Source organism: Camelus ferus, chromosome 34 (genome assembly GCF_009834535.1).
Source record: "Camelus ferus isolate YT-003-E chromosome 34, BCGSAC_Cfer_1.0, whole genome shotgun sequence".
Taxonomy (NCBI): Eukaryota; Metazoa; Chordata; class Mammalia; order Artiodactyla; family Camelidae; genus Camelus; species Camelus ferus.
In genome coordinates, this window is record NC_045729.1 from 6,600,238 (window position 1) to 6,614,318 (window position 14,081).

Sequence of the window (14,081 nt, forward strand, 5' to 3'; positions counted from 1 at the left end):
TATAATTTTTCTCTCTTTTGCATTTGGAGATGCTATGCAAGACTTTATTAAATCCCTAATTTATATTTATTTAATTCAGAGATGAGTGACTGTGGTAAAATTTTGAGAACCATTAAGTTATTGTAGTTCTGCTCTTTTTGTAAATACAGTTCTTTTAGAGCTGAAGCTCCTTCATTTATAAAATGGAAAGATAATAACTACTTATTATTATCTATTTTGAGGAATATACAATATAGTGGGTATAAAAGTGCTTGCACAGTATTTAGCACTAAGTACCTCTCGATCTTTGTTGATTTTTCCCCTCCTCAAATCTCTTAACTGGCAAAATGTAATTAACAGACTTGGAAAAAATAAAGGATTTAACAGACATTCTAGTTCTCTCTCCAAAATATGAGAATTATTGAAAAGACATTCAACTGATTATTCTTTATTTTGTATTTCCTAGTCTTAAGGAAATCTGGAAAAAAAAAAAACTACACAGCTCTACTATCGGTGACTCAGTTATGTAGTTTACGTGTTTAATTTGTATTTATTTAAAGCTAAATCTCTACACTGTAGAATAAGGGACAGCGGTTAATTATGGTGGTAATCTCCCTGGATAAATCTGTATTAGGTGCACAAAAATAAGTTGTACTAAAAAACAAAGCACACGAAACAGAAGAAATGGAAAATAATAAATGTTGACAAGGATGTGGAGAAATTGGAAACCTCTTAATGTTGCTTGTGGGAATGCTCTAGAAAAGACTTTGGTGGTTCTTCAGAAGCTAAACAGAATTACCATATGATCCAGAAATTCTATTCTGTTATGTACCCAAAGGAATTGAAAACAGAGACTCTAACACGTACTTGTTGTATATCAGTGTTCACTGTAGCACTATCACAATGGGCAAGACGTGGAGACAGCCTACGTATCCATTAATTGGTATATTCATACAATGGAATATTGTTTAGCTAGAAAAGGAATCATATATGCTACAATACGTATGAACCTTGAAAACATTATGCTAAGTGCAATAAGCCAGACACAAAGGGGTAAATATTGTATGATTTCATTTATATTAAATACCTATAATAGGCAAATTCATAGAGACAGAAAGTAGATTAGGGGTTACCAGAGGCTGGAGCAGAAAGGAGGATGGGGAATACAGAGTCTCTGTTTAGGGCAATGAAAGCATTTTGGAGATAGAAAGTGATGATAGTTGTACAACATTGTGAATGTCATTAATACCACTGAATTGTACACTTTAAATAGTACATTACATATATATATATATATTTATCTCCATAGTTTTAAAAATTAATAATAGCTCACAAACCATTAAATTGTACATTTTAAATGGGTGAATTGCATGGTAGGTGAATTATATCTCTGTGAAGTTGATAAAAAGCTGAAAGTCTGTGAGATCTTCCTTTGTTAGGCAGAAAGGAGTCATTCCTTTTCTGTTCACATGATAGGCTGTGGGCTAGGCCAGACTAATTAATGTCACAGTGTAAAAGAGAACGCTACTGTGATTAACTGTTCCGCAGCAACAATGTGGTCTGTGTTGACCGTGAACCTGTGCATGCTGAACATGCTAGTAGGCTATTAGAGGCTTCTGGGCTTCTCCTGCTTGGTGAATAGGTCACTCATCTGTGGGAGGGAACTGTTGACCACAGAACTTCAAAGTCCTGCTTCTTAGAAAGTCATTGTGGAGCTTTGTCCTCATGTGTGTATCCTTGAACTCAGGTAAAATATTTGTACTGTTTGCTAGTTTGATAATAAACCAAAAAAATACAAGCTGGAAGCATACCCAGCTGTCTTTGAAATGATGCTGACTCGAGCTCTAATATTGTTTCAGACATTTTAAACTTTTATACCGTGTGAAACTATCACTTTTCACCCTGAAAATAAGTGGAACATCAACAACTGATGCTCCAGCGATGAAAACTAGCTTGAGCTAGCTTAGTTCGGAGCTAAAGAAAAGTCATGCTGCACCAGTGGAAATTAAATTGAAATAAAGTGTAAATAGACATGAGCCACATCAAAGTTTGGATAAACGTTATTTTAAACAGAGAAAATAGTAGAGGATGGAAGCCTTAGTTTCAGAGATGACTTAGTATTTCCTGATGACAGAGGCAAAACTGCTGTGAATGGAGCTTGGTAGGAATAAAAAGGTGTCCTATAGACCACAGTAAGGGTGATGGATTTTATTCTAAGTGAAAATGTGAAGACTGAAGGATTATAAGCATGAGAAATGACTTGATTTTTGCTGGAAGACCATCAGTTTGGGTATTATGTGGGGGAAACGAGAGTGGGTAGAGACAGACAGAGGAAATTGTGTTACTTTAGCAGGAGATGATACGCTTTGGACTACTGTGGTGATAGTGGCTTTAGAGACAATGAAATAATTCAAGACACATTTAGGACAGAACTAGAAAGACTTGGAGACAAAACAGATTTGGGAGCCTGAAGGAAAGGAAAGTGTCAAGAATAACTGAATCCTAGTTTTGGGGCCCAAACAATTGGGTGGCTGATAGAAAAACATGGGGTTGACAGTAGAGAGGTGATGAGTTTACTTTTGGGACATGTGGAGTTTGAGATGCCTATGAGACATCCAGGTACAGATATGAAATAAGAAGAGGGATCTGAGATAGAAATATTATTTTGGAGTCTTGACATATAGATGTTATCAAAATTGAGAGATTAAATGAAATTGTCCAGTGGGAGAGAGAAGAGTGAGAATTGATGCACAAAGCAAGTAGCCACAACATCCAAATGCTGAGCATAGCAGGAACAACACTCAAAGAAGTCCAAGAAGGGACAGATGGAGAAGGATGATGAAAAACAGGGGTCCTGCTCTAATGGACATAATGAGAAGAGAATGTTAAAGAGAGGAAGGCTTGGCCAAGGTCAAGTAGTATGAGGATTGACGTTTTCATTAGATTTAGTAATAAGGTCAGTGTTAATCGTAGACATAATAGTTCTGGTAGTGCTGTGGGTAGGTGAGAGCCATACTGTGTTTCACTGAGATGTAAATGTAAGGTGGTTAAATGGTAACAGCAAGAGAAGACACTCTTTTGAGGAAGATTAGCTGAAAAGAGTTCAAGAACCAGTACTAGAGAGGCATGTAGAACCCAGTTCTGCCACCCACTGTTTGTCTGACCATTGGCAAATTATTTAATATATATGATTTTGTATGGTCCTGGGGATGATGCTAACAAGGTGCCTACCTCAAAGGGTTGGTCGAAGAGTGTTTATGGCAATGCTTTACTACTTAGTAAGCACTTCAAAAATGTAAGCTATGATTATCTGGCTATTATAACCATGCTATTATAGGGATCTGCTCAGCCACAAAACTAAACTTTATATTCTTCAAAAGATTTCCAACTGGGAATTCCAAAGCCAGGCCAATCAGAAGACAAAAACAGATAGGAAAATTAAGCTCTGTTTATCCTAAATAATCATTTTAATTTCTTATTACTAATAATTGGTTTAAAAGTCTTTCCAGGTTCCCATTTTCTTATATCCAATTTTTTTTATGTGTTTCCTACTGTCCTACAATGTTCTGTTGCAGATAAAAATGCAGTGCTTCTGTTACAGCTATTGGCTTAAGATTATTTTGAATTTATAAGAATTTTTTAAAATTACTGTTTTTAATCAGAAAAGACATTTATCAAGGGAATTGTTATTCTAAATAACTTAGGGACTGTACATTATCTTCGTATTTCTACTCCATGTTGCATATTGTCACTATAATTTTATGAAAATAAACTGTTTTGGTAGATCCTAAGTCACTAAATTAAAAAATAATTTAGACTATCCTACATATTTACTTTTTATATTTCATCTCCATATAATATGCCTTTAAAAATACCAGTTGAACTTTTCAAATTACTCTATTTCAGTTGGTTTTTTTTGAGCTGTAATGCATCTATTTTAAACAGAGAGATTTCTCACATTTCGATTTAAAATGTTCAGTTCATTACTATGGACCCACCTAGTGTCGACTTCTTAAATTCATTTCCTTACTGTGTGTATGCATGCTTATGCTATACATCATATAAACTGTATAATAAATGAAATGCTTAAGTAATCTTAACTTTTAAAAAAACTCATTTCCAGAATCTTAATGTTTTTCTTTCCTTTCTTATGGTATGCATTGTGTACAACATAAACAATCTGAAAATAATTGACTATGGGTTAAACATACAGCTGCTAGAAAGCATCTTATTTGCTCTTTTCAGCATCATTCACTCAACAGGAAAATGTAATCACTAGTATGAAGAGTAGTATTATTGAAAGAGGTCATTTTACATAGGAATTTGTTTGATTTACTTTATGCACTAGAGTTACTTTTCTAAGTTTATAAACAATACCTTACTGGCTGAAACACTGGCTGCTAACACTTACACTGCATTTCACAGTTTACAAAGCATTTTTCATGTATAGTATGCTATTAAATATTTATAACATCTTTGCAAGACAGGTATTGTTATCATCCCCAGTTTACAAGTGAGGCAGCTGAGGATCAGAGAGTTATGAGGGCAGAATAATGACTTGAACCTAGGTTCTCTGAATTAACATAATAAATGTTTGTGTTTATTCACTATATTATATTGCTTCTGAGATTTTGGTATATAACCAAATCAATGCATTATCTATTATAGCTAACTATGGGCTCAGTATGCATATTACATAAAACTTGGCCAGGCTAACATGTACATAAAATGTCCAGAAACTGGCCTATTTGGTAATTACATTAATAAGATTTCATTAACATTAGTGGGCAGTTGAATATATTTTTCTTCACTGCATTTTTATAATCTTACTTTTGGTCAAATAAAATAATTTATTTACATCAACTTAATTTTAATGTGTTTATTTTCAATATATACAATATATTGAAATATAAAACTTACTAAATTTTTATGTCAATCACTGCACAAAATTTCCTGCCTTTCAGTTACTGCTAAAATAGAAACAAACTTGTTTCTTTCCCTTGTCTGGGAGGAAAAAAAGTCCAGTACAGGCCATTTACCCACTCAAACCTCTTAAAGCATTCACTTACTTTTTATTTTTATTTTTTATTTTTGAATGTTGTGTTTGAAGGGAGGAGAAGGGAAAAAAAGAGTTGGATTCTCATCCCTTCTTACCCTACACTACTGCTCCTTAACTGAGAAGACTGACTATGCAATGGGACTTTCTACAACTTCTTTCAAATCGAATAAATAAGGAAATAATCTGCATCAGGTAATAGACAACCCAGAGCTTCTAAGGCTGCATGTTACTGTGGTCTGAAAGTCTCCAAGTGCTACAAAGCCAATTGTAAGAATGCAAAAATATGTGTCACTTACATCTGATGCAAAAACATGTGTCCAAAAACATGTATCACTTAAGTCTGCATGTCTGCCTAGAGATCATGGTTGTTAAAACACTCAGATAATCACAAGAAGATTGTAAGCCCCTATGCGGAGGGTCAGCCCACAATTGGTCCAGGAAGTTGTCCAGTGCTGGGGTGCTTTACTTCTGGTCTTCGTGCCTGAGGTCCCCACCACCAGCTGTGGTGGCCAGTGTTTTGCAGGCAGGATCTGACAATAGTACAACATACTCTGGTGACTAGTGCCAAACCCGAAACTGTCAGTAAAACCAAAGGACACACTGATAGGCGGATAGGTCATCTCCGCACATACGGCGGCACAGGCCCCCAGAGACTGATCAGACATCGGCAACGCCTAGTGTTCAGGCCGCACATGCCCCTGGACCACCTGTGCTGGACCCTGGACATAGACAAGTTGCACCGGCTCCGCGAGAAGGGCAGTGGGTGGACAGCGCCGCCGCCTTCGCAACAGCCCTGCCACTGTAGGTGGTGCCTACGCAGGGCACGTTGGTGACGTCGTTGTGCACGCCTGGCACGTTCCCCTCATGCCCTGCCCGCGCACGGGCTGCCGGGAATGCCGTGGCCCCCCCTCCCCGCCGCCGCTGCCGCCGCCGCCATTGCCAAGGTCCGCGGCCCAAGTGGCTGCTGCTTCAGGTTGAGTTCTTTTGCGAGCACAGCCGTCCAGCTTTCCGGTGTTATGGGTGACTGTCAAACATTCGTTTCTCAAGGTGGGCCAAAACTTAGTATAAACATGTAAATATACTTTTAATTTTCTAGACATGTTGATACCCACATATGAACAACCATACATTTGTATTTAAAATAATCAAACAAAGCCTTTTTGGCTCTAGTTGAGGTGCTTGAAGTGTTTGAAAGACACTAAGGTAAATGGTTGTACCGAGTTAGCTGGTGTATTACATATTTGTGTGTGTATGACGTACATATGTAATACGCATATATTAATCAGTAATACAGTCTATATGGCCAGTGCTTCGGGAGCTATTTATTGTTATGCTGCGCTTTACACATTCAGACAGTTCAGTCTCCTCTAGAAGACTACGCACGCTACTTTTTCAAGGGTGGCCTGGAAGGAGATGTGAACGTGTATTCTTGTGGACATCCTGGATTGGAGCCTCTCACTAACAGGACAGCATTGTATCTTTCTGGGAGAAGTAAAATTCTTACTAATTTAGGTATGTCTTTTCTGCCCCAGGATTAGCTGCAAAGTAAATAAAGGGAATATAGTAAAAGAGTGATTCTGAGGAATACATGGAATTGTGGGAGATATGATGACAATTATAGTTGTATAGTATTTTGGGATAGTGAAAAAATAAGAGGGAAAAAAACAAACTTGAGGTGAAATAAGGCATTTTATGGTACATGATTTAAGATGTTTACAAGTATCTAATTTAAATTCTTTTAATATTTATCTCCCATAATATATCTTAATTTGTTTCTGCAGACCTAATTATTTTGGTGTGATACTTTTCGATCTATACTTCAAGGGGAGAGAGGTTTAGTGAAATACTCTTCAATCCCAATTCTGCTCCAAAACCCCCATCACACAAACTCACTCCTGTTCTGTAATTTAGTATTTCTATTCTCTGTTGGTTTTGGATTTTTGTTTTTGTTTGTCTTTAAGGAAGTGTTCCAAGGCTGAAATGTTTGAAGACTACTGCTTTAGATCTTTACTAAACAGTCATAACTCGTTTATTAGCAGCCTCGTTTTATTTGCAGAATGCTTATTTAAATATTATACACTTCAAATGCAATAACTATCCATGGAATTGAATTTGTTGTCTTCCAACTTTTTGTACTTCATTCATTTATGCATGTGGGCATGCTCGACTCGGGATGTAGTCAATTGTTATAATTCTGTTAAACATATCTCTGAAAGCTCTGTGAGGTCAGGTCATTAAATTAACCAGTCTAGTTCTCCCTGATACTGAATTTTGCTTTTATATGGATATGTCAGATTAAGGAATCAAGGACAATTCCTTGAATTCTGCATCTGCTTTTGTAATTTCTGAGACTGTAGGTATGAAGACAGAGCTGCATAGATGTGACAGAAAAGCATGATTATATTTATTTGACAGAAATTACAGAAAAATAGAAATGAGATAAATGTATTGCTTTTGAACTAATAGAATGTAAGTGATTTCTCATTTGCGTTTTTCATAACTAGTCTTATGTTTAGGCAGCAATTCCTACTTTCTCCTGTGCTTCCTCAATATGGTAATAAGATAGCTTCCTATTTGTTTAATTGGCTTAAGGATTTATTTAAATATGTTTTAATTTAGAAGGTCGTTTGCCCTTTTCTTTGTACTTAGATGCATCCGTTAGAATGTCCTTTATGTAATAGTGTAGTTTACTTTTAAAAGACTTTGCTTGCTTTACTTAAACTAAAAAGAGTGGGCATCTTTAACATATGTGTTGGTATTTATCGTTCCCCTGCCATGCTTCCAGAATATCAGAATGATAAGGGGAAATCATTAGATTCTCTCCATTTAATTCAACAGTTTTAATTGGACAGGCTCATTACTGCATTTTCTTTCAGTGAATTGTGGGTTGCTTTTCCAGTGAATCAAACTGTTCAGGTTGCTTATGAGGTTCAGCCCTTGGCATAATGTCACTAATGATTTCTACAGAACCTAGAAATGAAGGGACAGGAAAATCTATCAACAAAGAGATATAAATGGAATATTTTAAGATCAAAACTATGATTCAAATCTTTATACTGGAAGAAAAGGACAACAGTGGGCAATTGCATCCTTGATCACTGTAAATGCAGTCAAAATGGCAGTGCCTGCCTAATTGCCAAAATAGCATCTGGGCACCTGGAAAAATGGAACGGCAGTTGTATTTGACAGGGATTATTGCCATTAGGAAATTAATAAAGAAGTCCATTATGTTACGAAAGCAGTGGCTAGTCCATTATTTTTCCCTCAAAAACTTCAGACGTTTTAAATTTTATGCAGTTTTTTCTCTCACTGGTATATTTTTCCTAGAGTATACCTTCAGTTGATGCTTTTCTCTTTCTGATGCGGTGTTTAATATGGAGACCCCGTGTTGTTTCTAGAATCTTTTCTAATGGAAGGGAATAAAGTGTGTGTGTGTGTGTGTGTGTGTGTGTGTGTGTGTGTGTGTGTGTGTGTGTGTGTAGGCATGGAATTTATGGTTTCATTTTACCAGAGGTGAACTCTGTTCTTCTGGTATTTCAAGAGCATCTCTCACCAGTCACTGCCTAAATGCCAGAATCAAAGGCTTTTTAAATAGGCCTCTTAAAAAATTGTCATTATGTTGTTTGTCCTTTCTTGAAACTTTATTTTTTTCTGGTTTAGTACTTTACTCATCTTATTAAACAGCCTTTCATACTTATGAAATAAAATCTACGTTTCCTGTATCTTTACACACTTCAGTATAATATTTCCATCTCTAAGTTAGAAACTGCTACTCAGATGTTCTACCATTATGTCAAATTCACTTTTCCCCACAAAAAATCCTATCTTTCAAACGTCTGTTAATACCACCACTGTTGTCTGTGGACTTTGATGCTCCACAATATGTTGTTTCTTACACTTCAGTCCTGGTCTAGGGAAGGCTTCTTTGAGAGAGTAATATTTAAACGTGGTGTAAAGGTGATGAGAGCATGTACCAGTCTTGGGAAACAGATTATACAGTGGCCTGGTACCAGGACACACAAAATAAGGTCCCAAAGTCTCTGAAGGAATTTTTTCCTTCAGATAAAGAATGCTGTGGATACCACAGAACACTGAAATGGTCTGGAGGATACAATAATAAGACAGAGCATCTATCTTTTTAGAGGTTAAAGTTAAATAGTGGAAATTTACGTTCTACCTGGTGTTATGGGAGTCCCAGGAAGGACAACAGGTGGGGGACCAACATGGGATTCCAGTGGAGTCTGCTGCTTCAACAGATCTCGAAGGATGAGTAGAAACTAGCCTGATAAAAGGGGGTAAGGTAGTATGGAAGGTATTCTAGGAAGAATGTACATTTCACACAAAAGCATTGAAAGAAGAATCAACAGGCTGTTTGCTGGCACCTTTACCAGGCTGGTCAGGAGCATGAAGTTCATGGCGTTTAGGGAGAGCTGTGGCTGGATGAGGAGGCCATGCCAGAGCATGAAGAGTCAAATATGACATGTTAAGGACTTTTTACTTGTAGTTAAGCTATCATCTCTCAGATTCTTCAAGCTATATACAAGCCACCTTGAAAGAAAAAAATTATATACCCCTAAGGATATATTCACTGGGGTCTTTGAATTTCAGTTAAAAAATGTTTATTTCAGAAACTAAAATCATACTATATGAAAATATCATTAAATTGAGGGTTATTATTAAAAGTGAGAATTTTGGGCTTTCTAGCAGGTAAAATACTTTTTAATGACAAAAATTACATATTAATGACAGGCTTCTAAAAATAGGGTGTGTGGGGTCTGCTGATATGAGTTTGTGAAATATTGTGTAGAGCTGATGAGTAGCCTTTAGAGAGAGTTTTTAGTTTAATTAGATGTGTATGTAACTAATTTAATTTATGTATATTTAACTATTTTTGAAAAAGTAATGGATTCTCATTCAAAATAAAGAAAAAATATAAAAAGTTTACAAAAGCACCCAGCAAAAAGGCTGTAATCTCATACCCGTCTTCCTTCTGTCCAGTTCTGACCTCCCTCTGCCACCACCATTATAACATTTTTGTTTCATTTTCTGATATATTCTTCCAAAGTTTTCTTATGTACATATAAGCAAAAAGAAACTTGATGTCTTACTTTCATACATTTTGTAGCACATTGTACTCAGTTCCCAGATATGTACCTTGCTTTTTTCACCTTAGATATATATCAACAATTTATATATTGATGATGTTTTCATGTCAGTGTGTAGTTACATCCTTTTTGCTTTTATTAATAGATTTATAATATACCATTGTTTTGTTGTATCCCTGATCAGTGGACCTTTGGGCTGTTAACAATTGTGTGCTATTATGGGCTGTTCTTCAGTGACTAACTTTGAATACATAGCATTCTTCACATTTGAAAGTATGTCTCTAATAAATTCCTAGAAGTGGAATTGCATTCATAGTTTTGGTAGATATTTCCAAATTGCTGTTCATAAGAGTTATATTGATACACTTTTCTACTAGTAATATACAAGAGCACATATTTCCTTAAGTCACAGACAGACTGTTAGTAAGCTTTTGCTGTGTTAACAAACAACCCCACTTTCTCTGTGTATTAGTTTTTTTAAAAGAATTTTTTCTTGCATGTGTAACATGAGGTCTCTGTGTGTCAGCTGCATATTGACTTGATTGGACTGGGCTGGGGTCCACTTGGCTCCATGTCTCTTTCATTCCGGGTAGACTAGCCCTTGTCTGGGATATGCTGTTTTCATGGTGGATGGCAAAAATAACATAAAGAAGCTGAGACATTCACAGAGAAAGCCCTCTGTTCCATTGGCCAAAGCAAGTAACATGTTTAAAACAAAGTCAGTGGGCTAGGAAGTAAATTCTATTACAGAGAAGTTTAGCAAGGTAGAGGACAAATTATTTATACATGAATAATGCAGTCTAACATAAAACGTTGAAATTACTATTTTTTGCCAAGCTGATAGGTTAAAAAATAGTAATCACATTGTAGTTGTAAACTACATTTAAGTTAAAAGATATTGAGCATCTTTCCTTTGTTTAAGAACCATTTTATTTCCTTTTCTTTGAACAAGTCATATTATTTGCCTGTTTTACTATTGGACTGTTGATTTTTTTCTTGTTGATTTCAGATAACTCTTTACATATCATGGAGACTGGCTCTTTCCTTTGATATGGATTGAATATATTGTTTTTCTAAACTTTTGATTTGTTTATGGTACCTTTTGTAACTCAGAAGTTGTTAGTGTTTATATGGTTGGATTTATTACTTTTATGGCTTCTAAATTTTGATCCATTGTTAGTAAGATTTCTCTACTCCAAGATTATATTGCAGTTTTCTCATGTTCTCTTCTGGTAGATTTATATTTTTTTCTTTATGGCTAAATTTTTATCTGTTTGGAATTTATGTTCCTGTTTGATTAGTCATGAGGTAATCATAGAGCATTTGTTGAACGCCACCTATATCATTTACTAAATAGATTGTATTGAATTTCCTCTCTGGGTTTTTTCTATACCTTCTTTTCTATTCCTTTGGCCTTTCAATCCATTCAGTATACATTGTTTTAATCATCAAGACTCTACATTACATTTTAATATCTGGTAAGCTGAGCCCTTATTCTTTTTCAGTTTTTTTTTTTTTGATTATTTTAATTTACTTATTTCAGGTAAGCTTTTGAATTAGTTTTCTGGTGTTTTAAGCAGATACTGGTATTTTAATTTGAGCTTATTAAATGTATACATTCATTTAGAAAGAAATTATATTGATGCTACCTATCCAGGAACATGGTATGTCTTTCTATATTGTGTCAAGCTTTTTTCATATAGGTCTTTATGTGAGTGATTTTATTCTTGGATACTTTATCTTTTGTGTCCCTAATGCTGATGGGGTCTTTTTTTCCCATTATCTTTTGATAACTGAATGTAATCATATATATGAAAGCTATTGATTTCTACATATTACATTGTTCTCCACTGTAATTTGAATTCTCATAGTGCTTCTGAGATTTTCAATTGATTCTCTAATCTATATTTTATCAGCTTCAACAAATTAATTCTAAGTTGTTGAAGTTCAGAAAATGGTTATCTTGCTTCAAAATCAGTTGTCACTTAAACTCCAACAGAATTTTGTTTGACTAAATACCACTTTTATCATTTTATCTTATATTGTGATAACTTTTGGAAGCAGCTCTCTGGTAGTGGAACAGGCACTAGGTTTGTAATTGGAAGACTTGGGCTCAAATTGTGGTTCTGCCTATTACTAGTTGTGTGATCAGACACTAGTTAATTTTTGTTCCTGAACTTTACGTTTTCTGTGACGTGGAACTAATATTCATAACTGACATTTCAGATTTGTTTTGAAAAATAAATGAATTAATGTGTGAAAATTGTAGATTTCTAGTTAATAATAACTTGATAATTGCTTTTATTGGAGCAAGGAAGAATGCCCACATTTTGCACTAGGTCATAATTTCTTGAAAAAAAAGTTTATCTTTGTGTCCTCACCTTTTATCAGTGTTCTCTGGTTAGAAAAGATGCTCATAGAAAGCATAATATGTATTGATTTGTTTTTTTTTCCTTTAATATGTCTAGTGAAATTCAAGGAACACATTCAATACTAGAACAATGCTTATTAAGTTGACTTGTTCATTAAAATTAAAAACAATTGTCCACCTTTACAGACTGAGTAAATCTGAAGTTTGGTCCCGAAACCAGGAAGAACATGTTTTACCTTAGATACTTTTTTTTTTTTAAGATGTGCCTAGGATGCTGGCGTATCTTACAAATGCTTATAGTTTTTTAGTCTGTGCTTTGACTTTAAGCAAAACTTAAAAATAAGTATTTCAGATTACAAACCCATGATTTGTTTAGAGTTAATTAACATTTGAGTGTTTTTAAATACTGAATATACCATTTGATACCTAAATAGTTCTTCAGCTTCAGGGAAATTTACAAGTATCAATTTCTCCTTTTTCCTGTTTATGAAAAAGTATACATTATAAACAATACAGTCTTAATATATAGATGATTTACAATACAAGTGTAAATTAAACATTGTATACATACTGAGTAATCGAATGAATACATTCTTTTGATAATGTCTGTTTTCTTACATTTTTCGTTCTGTGCATAGTTTGACTGAATTATTTTCTAAATTATGGCAGTAAGTCATTTTTGTTAACAATAACATGAAAAAAAAAGAAGCTGTGTATTTGGCAGGAGTTCTACAGAGTGTCCACGAAATTCGTTTTAAAAACTAGGTTTTCTTGAACACAATTTGCCTGTCAGGATTTCTAACATTTCAACTTTTTAGTTTGTCTTTGAGTTTCTCATTTGATGTTTTGAAATTTTGGATAAAAGCAGAATCCCTTGTATTTATTTCTCCCTACAGTACTGGTCACTGCCATCACACGCACATGACGTACTCAGTATAGTAATAAACTGCTTTTACTTCTCTCATTGAATTAGGTAATGCCATTCAATGTAGTTGTACTTATCAGAAAAAATGAAAACTGTGTTTTGAAAATTCAAGCACAGAAATTTTCAGAATCATAAATAGGTTAATTTAGTCATAATATTAGTTCTTTTGAAAATGTGGTCACTTTTTCGTGACCAGTTAAGTTCTCCTGGTTGTTTTAACTTAATTGAATTTAGATGAACTAACTTTAATTAATAAAATATTTTTCCTTCAGTCTTATATTGATATGTGAATATAGAGTTATGCTGTGCTTTAAAGGGTTAAAACAAACTACAAGGATTATTCTTAAAACATTTTTTAAAGGATATATAACTGGGACAAAATAAGAAGGGTAAGAAATTTTATGTAAATTATAAATTGATTTATTGAAAAAAAGATTACAGAGTCAGAATTTGAGAGTGGAGAGGGACCTTAAAAATTGTCTTCCTTGAGTAGTTAAAGATGTACGTAGAACCGCTAATAAGGAAGGAATCGTGGCTCTCTTGGAGCACAGGCCTCCTAACTTTCAGCTTAGCCATAATTCTTTCCTCTGTGCTGTCCTAGATATAAGCAGACTGAACATTGTTAATAGGTAACATTTTCAT

General features: G+C 34.7%; 1 protein-coding gene across 6 annotated transcripts in view; it reads left to right on the forward strand.

Annotated features, from left to right (window-relative positions):
- Nucleotides 1–14,081, forward strand: part of SOX5 (SRY-box transcription factor 5) — a 903,217-nt gene that overhangs the window by 518,750 nt on the left and 370,386 nt on the right. The window lies entirely within an intron of this gene.